The sequence below is a fragment of the Chamaea fasciata genome, unplaced genomic scaffold (genome assembly GCF_029207755.1).
Source record: "Chamaea fasciata isolate MVZ Bird 193981 ecotype frontalis unplaced genomic scaffold, bChaFas1.0.hap1 SCAF_2, whole genome shotgun sequence".
Taxonomy (NCBI): Eukaryota; Metazoa; Chordata; class Aves; order Passeriformes; family Sylviidae; genus Chamaea; species Chamaea fasciata.
This window is the reverse complement of record NW_027094087.1, coordinates 2500544-2514711: the sequence shown is the minus strand read 5'-3', so window position 1 is coordinate 2514711 and position 14168 is coordinate 2500544. Positions and strand designations below refer to the sequence as shown.

The 14168-nt window shown below is 40.4% G+C and overlaps 1 long non-coding RNA gene across 2 annotated transcripts; it reads right to left on the bottom strand.

The window, feature by feature from the left end:
* Positions 1–4349: 4349 nt before the first annotated feature.
* On the bottom strand, positions 4350–11078 carry LOC136304056 (uncharacterized). 2 transcript variants are annotated; one of them, XR_010724368.1, is made up of 4 exons: positions 10918–11078; positions 10446–10672; positions 9284–9343; positions 4350–9005 (listed from the first exon to the last, which is right to left on the bottom strand). It is a non-coding gene; the product is annotated as an uncharacterized lncRNA (long non-coding RNA). The 2 variants fall into 2 exon arrangements; XR_010724364.1 differs by having other exon boundaries at positions 4350–9343.
* Positions 11079–14168: the final 3090 nt, after the last annotated feature.

The following is a 14168-nucleotide window of genomic DNA, read 5'->3' as shown; positions in this document are numbered from 1 at the left end:
GATGTACTGGAATAAAATGTGTTCTGCATGAAACACAAATTGGCTTTACAATTAAAACATAAAAGGCAGAAACACGGATGATTTCAAGGTCACAAAAAGTTTAAAAGACACTATCCCAGATCTACTTTCGGGCTTTGATGATGTTGGTATCAAAAGGCTGTAGCTGGGACTGGTTCATACGAAAAAGCAGTTTCACCAGTGCAGAACTGTGATCAGGGAAATGACAACCTCTGTGGTGACTCCTTGTGAGCATCAGATGAGAATTGAAGATTCTGGGTGCAGATGGCAGAGGGGAAACTTTGCCAGAATGCTGGGAACTTCTGGAAGAATCCAGGAGTTGATGGTAAAACTTGATTAAACTATGCTGCTGTTTATGGATCCTAATGCTTTCAACATTACAAAGCACAAAGCAAAACCTTTTTCTCTCATTAAGCACAGAAAACACAATTTCTAACCACTTTTCTTGAATGCCACAAGATATAAACTACAGCGTAACCACATTGTTCTTACATTTGCAGTAAATCCCCCCTTCTTTGAATTTCCTGGGGCTGAATACTCCAGTGTCTTCTGTGGTTAAAATCTGTAATGTGTCTTCCTTTTTATTCACTGTTTCTCCCCCTTTGCTGTCTTTGAAAGGATCTTTCTCCTCTAAACCACTGCATTCTTGCAGCTACCAAGTCCTTCATGTTTCTGTCAACAGAAAGAAGCTTTGAACAGGATCAGGTATAATTACATCAAGCCTTTTTATTGTTATCACTGTATTTATTAAAGAACAGCAGACTTTGTAAGAGGCTTTTTTAAAAACAGTATCTTCCAACTCTATGGCACGACTATTTCTATTTCAGCTCACATTGCAGCTGTCCTGGAAAAAGTCAGGTTTGTAGAAATGAGTGGAAATTCTTCCTTGAGATCTGTTCACCAAGGACTATGAGTTGTGGCTCAGCACGTACCTCAGCATCCAAAAAACCAACATTTGTGCCTTCAGTTTGATTCGCAGATATTCCAGAACCCACTAACTGCAAAGTCTGGAAGCTTTGTAGCACCAGTGCACTTAAATCAGTGCGTTCCTGTACCAACGGGAAAAGCACAGCCCTAAGCTCCAAAGAGGAATGAGAAGCAAAACAAAAAAGGACACATGAAATAAATTCTGTGGCATGTCAGCCCCACTACCTGTCTCGTGATACTTCTTCACAGATTAAGTAATAAGCATCTGCTTATCTGCAGTTGCCAGGCTCTTTAGTTTCCAGTTATCAGGTCCTCTGCTTCTTCCTCCTCTCCTTCATGTCCCTCCCGTGCTTCTTTGCAGCTATGACATTTCCCAGACAACACAGGCAGGTCAGAAACCACCAGCTGCACTCATTCTTCTGATCTGCTTCTCGGTAGAACAGCAATTCTGAGCAGTACTAACCTCCCTGCAATCGGGCAGAGTTGTCATATTTATCCTGACTTGCTGACAAACTGCTTGGCCATTTAATTCCCCGTTTCATTTGATTGCAATGAAAAGCTTTGTTAGGTGAAGGAGTTGCCTGCCTTCAGCAAGTGACAGAGCTTGGCAGTCCCAGTTACTGCAACGTCTATCTCCTTAGCAGGGTGTCAGGTGAAAATGTGAATATGTGGAGGAAGAACTAGCCCAGAGGCCGGCACAGTGAGGTGACAAAGCTGCACAGATCCCAGATTTTCTCAGGAAGCCCAGCTGCACGAGGCCATCAGGGCTCCCAGCTTCCCCCGAGCTCCAGAAAAAGCAGGAGCTGCTGGCCAGGCTTTGCAGAGGCTGCCCCAGCTTTAAAGGACGTGACTGTGAGCAGCCAGGTGATGGAGGCTGATTCACACTCCTAAATATGAACCAGGGGGGCTGTGCCAGACCTGTTCCAAGGCAGCACCTGCTTTGAGGTCTCCTCTTTACATCTCCCCCAAGGGAAAAAGGGAATTCTCAATGTTCTGGAATGTGGCCATAAAGTTGGGCATCCCCTATCTGGATGGTAACGATAACCAGGGATGTGTTACTTTGTGGTCAATGAAGTCAGGATTCACTCTTAAAATTGGAGCCTTGGGCCCGCAGCTGCCTTTGCCTGTGCATCTGAGGCAATTCCCATCAGCTGCAGCTCAAGTCATCACATTTTTCTGCTAGGGTACAGGCACTGTCTGTGAGACACAGCAACCAGGGTTAGAAGAAGATCCATGTGACGTGTCCTCCTAGCCCTTTCAAGCAGGCAAAAACCTCAAACGCACCAAGAGTCTCTAAGGGAGCTGAGGTTTGTTTCGTCACTGTTCATCAGCAACGCGCTGAACAGCGGGGAACTGCGGGGATTTCTTTTAAAAACAGATGGGTCAGGAACGAAATTGAGGCAGACAAAAAGCATAGGCTCCAAGAGCCCCCAAAAGGCAGAAGCCCAGAATGCCCTCCGGCTTGTGACGCAGCTCTGTTGGTGCCCCAGCCCCTCCCCAGGGGACGGATGGACAGAGTACCTGTGAAACCAGGTTGGTTCACAGGGAAGCCCCCAGTGAAGCCAAACATGTCCCTAGAGCCCTTGCCAAGCACATCCCACCAGGACTGAAGAGCCCTGAGTGACTGAACGACCCTCATTTGCCTTTCTGCACCTCGGGATAGATCAATCAGGGCAGCCAAATAAAGTCCTGATCCAATTGGGGCATTTAGTCACTCAAATGCACGTTTTCCCTGACCCCAAGGTGATTATACTCCTTCCACCGTGGCTCAAAATTACATTAGCAGCTGCCAAGGGAGAAATTAAAAGGCACATATGCTTAGGAGATATATAGATAATTATGTCACATATTTTACGTGTTGCGCCCAGAGTCTGCCAGTGGGCCACCACATTTGTTATTAGCTCTGATTTCTTCACACCATGCAGAACAGGAAGAGAGTAGTTAAGGAACTTTCTTCTCCTAAAATTTTCTTAACCCAAATAATACCGACAAGGAAGACTGTGAAGGATCAAAATGTCAGTTTGTCCTGAGACCGAAAAATCAAACACTTTTTATGTGTTACGGCTCCACATTTTTTTAAAGCAGATTTGCAAAATTTCTTGTCTGCTTTGGGCAACTCCAAGGTTTGTTCCTCACTAAACCACAGCGACACCTTCCAAAAGTTCTACATTCTCCTTAGCTAATTTTCAGTTTTTCATAAATGAAAGTGGAAGCTTGCTACACCTCTCTCTGGGTTTTTAACATCGGGAAATACAAACATAAGTTTCCAGACTTTTTCCAGCAATAGTCTTTTTAAAATATAAGTTTACTTCAAGAATTTAAACTTGGAAAAATACAAAAAAACCACTTGGAATTTTTGAGGAAAATATGACAAACAGTGAATTTTGATAATCTGTGTGGTTCAGTCAGAAAAGCACCAGCCACGTGAGATGCAAATGATGTCTGCAGTGGTGCTGTTTGCTCTGTGAATCCAAATGAGCCCGTTCGCAAAGGTTATCACAATGTTATTTAATTACTATTTCTGATGTCACAGGCCAACCCTATCACACAGAAGTCACAGAGCTTAGAACGATCATGATCTAACAACACTGATGAAGGGTTCACAGGGCAGCAAGTTTAAGTGACCCAGAGCTGGTCAATAACTGATCTCAGATTTAAAATTTGTGCCCACATCAAGACACTTTGGTCAGAGCTGCACGTTCCCACAGTGGGCAGTGCGTTCTATTCTGCAATAATCAATTTAAAAGTAACTTTTATTTACACAATAAGGTCTTGGATGAAGGTCTGAAAAGCCTCAGGGGGATCCAGGTAGCTGTAAGGCCTGCTACAGGTAGTAGGGATTTGGTAGGTGTGATTTGAAATAAATTTGTATAACAATATAATTATTCTGAACATAAATGAACTCTCACTAGAACAATGAAGTCCAAGAGACACTTGCTCGGAGAACCAGAGAAGAAAAAAAAGGGGAAAGATAAATTAAATACTGGGCACAGGAACAGGAGTGAGGCTGTGACTAATACAGTGAATATTCCGTCAAGGAATACTGCACCTGAAATGATTGTCAGGGAAAGGTTTCAAAACTTCTTCCTATGCAGGCAGTACCATCAATACACCTAAATTATAAGTTTGAATCTCTGTCTTTTCCCCTTTTGTAACTCCTGTTACCTGCAGTGAGTCAGGTGTGGAGAGTTCCTGCTGCCCTGAGTGGAATTACTCCCCGTTTGATGAGATTTCTTATCCACAGACTGAATTTAAGAACTTGAGCTTGCATTTTCAAATAAATCCAAAAATAAGCATGCAATTCCTCGTGGGACATTACAGTGTAGGATTTTTTTCAAACCACTGGGTATATCCAAATCCACTTTAGGAGAGTGAAAAAAAAAAAAAAAGGCAGCAATGTTCCTATTGCTTTATTATTCCTGCAAGAAATAATCTTTCCCAGCACTGATTCCATCCCCTGTGCCAGATTTAACAGGGAAGGCAGAACACAGTAAGTTTCTTTTAGAGTTCGTTTCAAGCAGCCAAAATCAACTACATAAACAAACCAAACATGTAAAGCAGGTAAGAGAATGAAAATGAGCCTTATTCTTCTTGCAGAGATAAAATCTTTCTCTGTTTTTGTGAGAACAAAACTTGTTTTGTCATTTGTTTTTCATTAGTGCTTAAAGAACATGAAATTTTAAATCACAGTTGCACACATTTACAGCCAATCTGGGACTCTTAGTCTGGATGATGCCTTAACTTCAGAAATAAGAAATAATCAGGCTTTGCGAAGAGGAAGGTTCCATACATACTGAAAGCAACGTCTTTGTTGTTATATTCACGTTTCTCCCCATCTGCTTTTGTGAAAAACTACTGATTTTATGATCTGGACATAAGAGACATTGTGATAGCATTTCATCCTGTCTGAAAAAACTTGAAACCATGGCAAACATTGGCACTCATCACCATCTTGCATGCTTTTACTGGAAAGGAGCACAGTAAACAGTTGATGTGACTATGATGGGGGGGAAAAGTAAATTCTAAAACTGGATACAATCTGAACTTGAAAACAAAAAGATGTGGTGGGGAAACAATTCTACACAATTAGGAAAAATCCCTTCATTTCTGATCATTAATAATATGTTTTGTTGTTTGGGATTTTTTTCTCCTTCTTTCTAAAGGAATCAAAGGGAAACTTCTTCGAGGGAGCTTAATTTGAACTTTGTTAAAGTTTCAGAAGTTCAGCCTTCTTGTCTGTTTACTCCACCAAGGAACTGTTTTCCACTTAAGCAGCACATTCATCTAATTAAATTAAATTAATCCATTCTACATCCCTAAGGTAGAAAGCAGCCACATTTTCATTTATTTATGTGTTATTTTCCCTAGATTCTGAAACTAGTGGCAAAAAAAAAAAAATGCAGTGGAATTAATTTTGAAGATGCATCTGATTTGTATTACTCCTTGCAGCAAAACTATTCCCTTTCTGTGGTTAAAGCTGCTTCCCTGATACCTCCCATCTGCAAGGGAAAGTGACTACAATTTTTTCCTCTTTAAGGGAAAATGTTTCCAGCAATCTCTCACTTTCACAAAATGGGATTATATAAAAAAAGAATTGGAACTGTCATGAATACTTCCCTTTTGAGGACACTCACCAAGTTCTGGACATGTTTCCCTGCCTAAAAGTTCATAATGTGCTGTAACTAAATTAATACTGGTGAGGATTTTCTGTTCCTCCTAGAAAAGAGACAAAATATGTGCTGACTTACACTCTGAAACTGAGTTAACATTGTGCCAATTATAAATGCTGCTGCTCTGACGTGGGTAAGTGTGGTTTATTAGGATGTCTTGCTGCTTTTCCTCATATCATGTAGATAATGCTCCCATCTCAGTTTCCTCTCTTGTCACACGTTGCCCGTAGAAAAGTGTGAAGCCAGTCTAGATGTCAGATTACCCTCAGATCGTAACCAAAAAGGAAATCAAAATACCATGTTAAAAGTGCAGAGCTGTTCTTTTTAAGATTTCTAGCCAAGGGCACCGTTTGAACAAAAAGGGAGAAAAACTCTCTTTGTGCATCGATATTTGTGAGTCTCTGAGAAAGTGCTACCACCCTTAGGTTTCAACTAATTCAGAATTTAACTGTGTAAAATAGCAGGGCTTGAATTCTCTGCTACACCACCCTCACCTTTAAATTCATGCGCAATTTATTTGATCCTCCTAAAATCATCACCAATAAGGCGCGTGATTTTGGTGCTGCAATTTCTTACGCTTGGCCTGAAGCCATACAGTGGAAACCTGTGTTGGAAGGGACTTTTTGCATGGCCCCTGCTCATGGTAAAACAGGTCAGTGAAACCTGAATTGGACCAATGGCTCTGGGCATGGACTGGAAACCCAAGGACTGTCAGGACCTATGGAATGTTTTTGCAGGAATGAAGAAAAATTTGCCATCCACTCGCAAGTGTTTTCACTTTGGGTATATCGTGTGTCTTCCTTCTCAGCTATAAACAACAGGGTTGCAGCCACATTATAATTCATGCGCAAAATATTTGCATTTTTCCATAAATGTGTTTCAAATTTCATCTGGTGCACTTCAGTCTGGAGGGTATCAGTATTCTCTAGATCTCATTATAAATTGAAAATACGCACATTTTCATTTTTATCCAGCCAAGCTCTTTGTCCACACCAATATTCATGCTCAGATCAGCTGAAGTGATTTGTCGATTTGCATCAAACCCAATATTTGTAGCTCATTTGTTTTTTAAGGAATAGGATTGGGGTTTTTCCAAATGCTTCTTGAAAGACGTTTTTTGTAAATTGCCAATCTTATTTTCCAAGCCCCTAAATGATTTCACAGTGGTCCTTATCTGAGGAAAAAGTGAAAATATTTCATACATGTAATTAAATATTACATACTTCCAGTACTTTCCATGGAAAAACCCCAACTTAGTCTGAAAATACAGCGGTTCAGTCACATCCTCACTCCCAGCCAACTTTCCTCTCAACATGAACACTGATCGCAGTTCACTTCAAACACTCTGAAACTGGAACCAACAGCAAAAAATATCCATTCAGATCCCACTGGAGTTAACAACAGTTTACAGCAGTGTGAAAGTTGAGAAAACCTTCTGTTTGAAACAAAGAATGCATGATTTTTCTGGCTTTTCAAAACGTGGCTTTTGATGTTTGTGATTTGGTTACTGACAGCGATGCTTCTGCATCTGTAATTTAAAAAACTAGGCCTTGCTTTTAGAGAGATGACAACAGAGAAAGCCAATATCATTACGTTTGCTGAATTTGTCTCGTGTAGTTATTAGGCACTGCTAAAAAGCAGCCCTTCCACTGTAAACTGACAGTTACAACACAGAAATGGAATTGAATTTTTGTCCAGTAGGTCCTGTGTCATTTTATGAAATTTTTGAAAAATTGTAGAGGGGCTTTTTTTTTGTTTGGTTTCTATTATTTTTTAATTTTTTAATTTTTTTCTCTAATGCAGACAAATATAATCTGCTCAATCATTTCCTGACTCACAGACACTACCTTGTCTCACTCCTGAGCTGGGGGATGATTGGCAAAAGACTTCCTCTTATCAACTCCCTTGTTCAGTTGCCAGAGATAGGGGCAAATGAAATCCCTTTAATTTCACTGGAGCATAACTCCAGTGCCTGCTGGAAAGGGCCGCAGCAGCAGTTTCAGAAGTGTGAACGTTAAACAGAGATGCCAAATCCATTTTGTTCTGTTGACAAGAAATAAATTAGAAATGAGGGTCCAGGGGTGTGAACCGGTATAGTTTGTGCTTCAGTAACATTTTTTTCTGTTAGATGCTGTATGTTAATAGTAAATATTTTACAGTTTTCATCAAAATCTCTGCACAAATCCCCTCAGCTATAAAACCCAAATGTATACAGTTAAAAATGTATACAGTTAAAAAACAACGTTTTTTTAAGGCTGCTCCCACCTTTTTTACTCAGTTTACTCAGCTATAAAAAACCCAAGAGGATCAGGGGATCGTTCATTCACAAGAATTTGCAGGATCAGGACTTTTTTGATAAGCAAAGCTTATTCAAAGCTCTTCCTTAGATACATTTGCAACACCAAATTTCCACTACAGAGTAGAAGAGGATCCTGATTTGCTTTATTTATTAAAAAAAATGTGGCTGTAAGTGAACATGGATATCTTAAGTCATGCAATAAGTGCTTTTATTTACTTTGTGTGCTTTCTGACTCTCAGGGGAAAAAAAAGAATTTTACCTGAGGAAAGTAAAAAAAGGGCGTCCAAACAATTCAGTGGTGAGCAGATTCCCTCCTTCACTAAACTACACAAAAGCCCAAGACAGGAAGTTTGTTTTTCTTCCCTTCAGTTTGATGCCACAGTCACAAGTCGATCTCTGAAGACAGAAGTTTAGTAAAATAAAAGGTGAGACTTTTCCACTTAGCAAGTAGACTCAGAAATGCGGCTTTACATGGGTGTGTGGGGGGTGAATCCTCACTAAATGTGTATCCCAGGAGTGGCAGCAGGTGTAATTCTTGCGTCTTCCTAAATGTACTTGAAGGCGGGATAGCAGAAATGACTGGATTTCAGCATTTCTGGAAAGCTACCTTCACCCTGCACAGATAAATTTGCTTTCAGAAGCACCACAAGCTTCACCCCCTTTCAGTGAGAAAGCTTCATCACCTTCTGCTGAAGAGTATTTCCAAAACAGAGGAAGGAAAAAGGCAAAGAGCATATCAGTTTAGGTTCTGAGTCCCAAATCTAAACCAGTGAAGGCTTTCATACTCATTGACGGGGTTTAACAAACAATATTTTCAGTTTACAAACTCCCGCCAGTTGTTTATGAACATCTCAGCCGGTGCCGATGTTTCCAGTTTGAGCGCTGTCCAGGATGATATCCAGCTCAAACACGGTGGGATGTGGTGACGGTGCTCGCTGCACACCGCCAGAGACCATCCCAGCCAGATGCAAGAACAGACTCACTGCCTCAAGGACTTCTGTGCTGAGTTTCTTTTCCTGGAGCAGTCCTCAATATCATATTGTTCTTTACAGAAGAAGAGAGTTTGAAGGCAATACCCAACCACCACTCCCCTGGAACGCAAAGGGTTGTTTGCATTGTGTAAAGCAACCTTGAAGTGACCCAAATTCATAATTACACCCTTCCAAGAGTGCTGTACGTTGCCAGAGCTCACCAGGATAAAAGGGGGTGTAAGTGAAGCCCCAGAATCCTTCGGTATTGTGGCTTTACATTTCTTGTTCCTTCCATTTTTGAAATACAGCACGTATTGTTATAGATAGTTATATCTGCATATTACAAGCAATTACTGGGCAAAGTGCTTTTCTTTGTCAAAGTCATTGGCAAAACTTACATTATCCTCAGAGCAAACAAGCCGAGATCAGATCGCTGTGCACACCGCAAGGGAAGCGTGCTGCAGAAGAAGGGAGATGGAAACTGCATTAATTTAAAACACGTGCTCCTAAAAGAGAGAAGCACAGCTCAAAGACTCCTACTAATATAATGAAACCTGACTTCCCTTCAAAGAACATGCAGAAAACTTTGCATTTCAACTCTCGGCATAAATATTTGGTAGGAAACTAAACTGAGGGCTTATTGTCATGTTCCTGAAACATGCAGTTTTTCACTCTCTATGGTTTTTTGTATTTAAGGTATGAATTATAACTTTCAGGGCTATATTTGAATCCTAAAGAGCAAAGACGACTTTATAGCGGTTTCATTGGTTTGAGAACAGTGCTTCACTCAGGTTTATAGCCCATTAAGACAGTGTGTTTTTCCCTGTATGATCCCCTCCTGTGCAGTACTAATTTAATTTCAACACTATGGTTTGAACACCACACGTACAATTAGTTTCTATCAGGAATGAAAGCTCTTTCACTCAAGGTCAAATTATAAAAAGTCTACCTAGCAGGATGAACTGATCATTTTAGATCAAGTAAAATGAGTCAAAGCTCTATTTTCGATTTTTTTCCCCCCCTAATTCACTTGAGCCAATCTAGAAATTTTATAACTTTTTTAAAAAAATTTTTTTTGCTATTAATGTTGTTCCTCCATGTCTACTGAAATTCATTTTTTAGCCAAATAACAGCAGCTATCTACACAGATAATTAGAAAACATGATGAAGCGCTTTTTTAGAACTTCACCAATGAGCTCTCATCTCAGGAAAATTAAACAGTGGTGATATAACTAGTGTAACATAAAGCACTGTAAGAGAATATTGAAGGGGTTTGGGAATTCTTTTTAATGTCCACAGAGCAAAAGTTCAGGCAAGCCCATACCTGTGGTGGCAGGGGACCTCTCTGCTTTGTTCCGTTTGTCACTCATTTAGAGGAGGGAAGACAGCTTTCCATGAAACCTTCTCATTTCTTATTTTAGAAATCACAGCCCTCATAAATCGCCCCTGTGCTTCTCGAAAACGATCATTTGTGTTTACATCACCCGACAGTGTTTAAATCTTCCTCAGCGAACTGCGTGTCATCCCTGGCTTCAGTATTTGCCATACATCACAGCTTACCTCTGGCACGGCGAGATGAAAGGCAGGATCACTCTGTCTTCCTCCTGGTACTTGTAATTAACTTTTAAAGATGTGTCTTTAACCTCGATGCTATCTTCCTGACGAAGGAGTACGTGAATAAGGCACAAATTATGCTGGATAAATCCACTGCTTCATCAGATTTGAAGGTGGAAGTAAAATCTTTATAAAGCCAACAGGTGCAGTTCAGAAAGTCAGGCAGGTTTGTTCTGGTTTTTAACAAACACAACAGATTCAGAGGTAAATATAAGTCAAAAGAGCCAAGATAATGCTGAGACAGATACAAGCTGAGACTTTACTGAGTGAAGTTAAAGTTATTTAGTACCTGTGAAGTAGAGAACATTTTAGGAGTGTATAAAGGAGAAGGAAAGAAGAGTGAGGGGGGAAAAAACCCAGTCGGGAGCAGTTGTACCAAATATCTGCCTGTGCAGAACTCACTTAGAAAGGCACCTACCTAGCCCTGCTTGTGTTTCTGCTTTAAAGGAAGGCTGTGGGAACAAAGGAAAAGTCTCTCCAAACGCAGGAAATAGGTGATATCGTCCAACACCCATCCTTAGAAAACATGCTCCTCCTAGGGGTAAGAGGAGAGAGCAAGTTTTGCTGAACAAAACAGGTTTGAATCATTTCCAGTTAAGGTGGGTAGGAGTGGAGAGAGCATTTTTCAGTTCACTCCTCAGGTTCCCAGGCTGAAGGAGACCCAGCTGGGAACTACTGGAAGACATCTGAAAACAAAGATGATGCGTGAATATAACTGAGCTCGCTATGACACAGGCTTTCCCCCACTTCTGGTTATATTTTAGACCATACAGTAATTCTGACTGTTGTTATTTAACTCAGAATATTATTATTTATGTCGAACAGTGCCTTTGACACAGAAAAAAAATTCTGAAGATTCCTTCATTTCGGTTACAGCACAGTCAGCTGCGTCCATGCCTTGTTATCCATGTTTTGAAAACCGTATCAGCTGCCCAAATAAACAAGATAGAGCTGATGTACTACATCTCCAAGCAATGAAGGCTCTGATTAGATGTGTTTTAAAGACACACTTGCCAAAATTGGAACTGAACATCTATTTTGGGGGTAAATTTTTAGCTCTGCAGCCAAAAAAATGTTATGTTTGGGTTTAAACATGCAAATAAAAGCAGTTTGGGATTAGGCAGCGTGGAATGCAGGTAGTTGTCAGTGAATCACTAAGTGATGAAAATGCTTAGCACCTCTGGGTATAAAAATTCAATTTGTGTCCCAATTACCCATTTGATGGTGCTCTTTCTTATGCTGTCTCACTGACAGAGGTGTAGAGCTGTGGTTTTGTGGATTTGGAAGAAAGACCCGTGAACAACTTGAAACCAGCAGAAGAATCCCCTCATGCTTGTTCTTTCCTGCTGGGCTGACAGTTCCCTCCTCAGCAAACTGCATCAGCCAGTGCATCTGCTGTTTTGTAATATTTTATCTATTTTTTTTTCTTTTTAAAAGGAAGAAGGGAAAGGAAATGGAGAAAAGCATAAGTAAATGCTATCAATAAAAAAAAATTTCTCCCAGAAAAAGGTGGTTATCTTCTTTTCAGAGTGAGAATTTCCAGTTTTACAAATTGCTATTTAAATTCTGATAGTTTCTTTTTTCAAGCATCCTTTTCGTTTATTGTTTACAAACTGTTGCTAATTTGACTCCTGTTTTTTTGCAAGGAAAAATCACCAGCAACTGCCAGGTGCAGAAAGACTTGGAAAACCACTAAATGAGACAGCCAGTACCAGTTGTGTTCCAAGACTATTTTCACTTCTTATTTCATCTTTGTTTTCTTCCAGCAGCCACAAACGAATGCATGACCATGGCATAATCATAGAATCAGGTAAGTTTTGAAGTGAGAGCTGCAAGAGATAAAATTCAGCAAGTTAAATATAATTGAGGTACTTTGGAGCTGCAACAGGATAACACCTCCCAGGCCACCCCGTTGACCCAAGCACCGAAAAATAAACATTAAAAAGTCTTGCTCCTCTGTGATACAGACCATACATAAATCACATGAGGGCATTAGAGTGATCCTGTGCTGTATTTTGGTGGCATCAGCTGGTTACTATTTCCCATATTAAAGATACAATATTTAAATCTTCTGTGCCTTTCCAGAATGATGTTTCCTTCCACCATTGAAAAGGCAGTGGGTGAGTCTTATTTCACCTTAAATTGTGAAAGAAATACAGCACACACATTACCCACTAGAAAACACATCTGCAATAGCAAAATGTAACTTTTCATGAAGTGCAAAGTTGCAGGTCCCATTCTACTCTTAATTAATGCACACCGTGAAGACCCTTTTCTACCAGATTTGAATATAACTAATGCAAATGTGTTTTGGTAAATATACTTTAGATGTGTGGGGGGTTTTGTACATTTGCTTCCTTTAACACATGGCTGGGTTCAGCTCCCTGAGAGCTGTTGTGAATTTACCCAGGCAGTCAACAAAAATGATGAAATGTGACTTATCTGATTAACCACAAGCATACACAGCGGCTTGAATGGAGAATATTCATGATCAATCAACCCAGTCAATTGTATCTGGGAAAAGTTGTTAATAAAAGATATTTGAAGAGATGAACTCCAGGAAATTGTGATCTGTTTGTGATTGTGATTCCAGAAGCAGGAAAGAGGGACTAAAATCACTCAATAGACAACTCTCAGCAGATTATTCTCTCTGCTCCACTGCACACCCGTAAGCACAGTCAACTATTAAATTAGCACTGCTAAGCTCTGCTATTTGTGTTGGCTATTTTTATACCCAGCAGGCAATAATCATTACTTAATGAGAGCCTAGGCTTTAACACCAGGTGTGATTTTGTCGTCGGGGGATCTATTTTTTCTACTTTTTCAGAGTTTGCATCCACATCAGTTCCCGCCCCCACCAGCACCACCTATTTCTCTCCTGAGGGCTGTGTGGTGAATGCTGATTCCAGGCTCAGCGTGGTGCACGGCGCTTGATTTGCACTGATTGTCAGGAATTGTCACACACACAGGCTTCTGCAAGGATGTGCAATGAAAACGGGATCTTTGTTACGCGCCTTGCATTAGGGCTCACCTCTAATTTTCTGTTATACTTTATTCATATCCTTGGCAAAGAAAGGCAAATCTCTGTCTGAAGTGTTGGTTTCCCAAAAACTCTACCTGGAATAATGAAAGAAGCGTATTCACTGTATTCACTGCCAAAACACCACACGAAGGAAGCAATTTTTTTTCCCCTACACTAATGAAAAATGCTCAGCATAAAAAAAGCTTGATTACATGCTATGAAGGGCTGACTTTCTGCTTTGCTATTCAGCTATTCAAACAGAGAACACTGCAAAATCTTAAGAGCTAAAACTAAGAAAGAAAAAACCCACAACATCTGCACACTTTTGTAGAGAAACCCCAGTTTGGAGAGGGCTCCAGATGAACACGAACTCCTGCTACAGGCATTTTTGGGGAAAAGACAAACAAACAAAGCTACACATGACTCTCTTTGACAGATTTCATTTTCAGCTTAATGAACTTAAGTGCAACCAGATGAAGCAAAAACATGCATTCCTTTTTCCCAAAAAACATGAGAAGATCCAGTTCCTTTCATGTGAGACTTTTAGTCCAACCTGAAGCAAACACACGGCTGAGCTCTAAGTATTCACTTCTTTAAAATCCTATTAACAAAGACAAATATGAAGCGGCTTGGGAATATCACTCCAG